Genomic DNA, 954 nt, shown 5'->3' with positions numbered 1-954 from the left:
GGCCCCCCCCCCCGCCCCGGGCGGGGCCCCCGCCCGCCGCGAGTGCCCGGACTCTGCCCCATCGCCTTCTTGTCCCCAAGCCGGGCTGCAGATGTCACCTGCGGCAGCCACTCGCCGCCATGTGTGCCATGACCCCTACGGGATGTTTGCCACTCTCTGTTCCCCATCTCCTGCCGTCCCCATCCAGGAGGGACACACACATGCATCCCCGGTCCACAGGAAACCATCCACACTAAAAGCAGGATGCAGCTCCACGAAGCTGCTCCATTCCCAGGAGCACTAACTCCCAGCATGTGTCCCCCCACACACAAAGGGACTCCAAACCAGAATGCATCTGGTCGCACCCAATTCTCCAGAACATCCCTGGAGCTCCTCTGCTGGAGGTGAGTGGCCGTGAGTCCCAGGGAATGCTCCATCCTTCATCCCTAGCGCAAGCCAGGGAGCGGAGGGACGAGGGAGAGGCAGAAGAGAGAGGGAGGGAGAGGCAGCAGAGCCAGCCCGTTATCACCGCGTGAACCTGTTCGTCACCGGGTTATCGGGGTGTGACCTTGACATGGATCCCTGTCACGCCACACACCGCTGTCAGCCCGGGGTCACAGGTGACACGGGCGGCCGAGCTCAGGCTCAGCTCCCCGCAGAGCCACGGCCACCGCGGTCCAGAGGGGACAGCCCTGGACACCCCCAGCCGCGTGTCGGTGACACACAAGGGACACTGCCAAGGCACGACGTGTTCTGTGGCGAGCTGCCACGCCGAATGGCAGTGCGCGAGTCCCCGGGGCACCTTCCCTAAAACAAGGGGTGGGAAGCTCCTGAAAACACACCCTCGCCCAGCGTGCGGGCCCCGCTCTGCCTCCCGCCGCCCGGCGCCAAGGGATGGGCGGGCGGTTTGGGGTGCACCTGGCAGAGGAGGGGTTTGGGGGTACCCCACATCCCCAGCAGCCGGGGGAAACAACA

The 954-nt window shown here is 65.8% G+C and overlaps 1 protein-coding gene across 1 annotated transcript in view; it reads left to right on the top strand.

The window, feature by feature from the left end:
- COL18A1 (collagen type XVIII alpha 1 chain) overlaps positions 1-954 on the top strand; it is a 25589-nt gene that overhangs the window by 23838 nt on the left and 797 nt on the right. The window lies entirely within an intron of this gene.

The sequence above is a fragment of the Corvus brachyrhynchos genome, unplaced genomic scaffold (genome assembly GCF_000691975.1).
Source record: "Corvus brachyrhynchos isolate BGI_N302 unplaced genomic scaffold, ASM69197v1 scaffold79, whole genome shotgun sequence".
Classification (NCBI taxonomy): Eukaryota; Metazoa; Chordata; class Aves; order Passeriformes; family Corvidae; genus Corvus; species Corvus brachyrhynchos.
The sequence above is the reverse complement of the archived record's forward strand: the minus strand, read 5'-3'. Positions and strand labels throughout refer to the sequence as shown.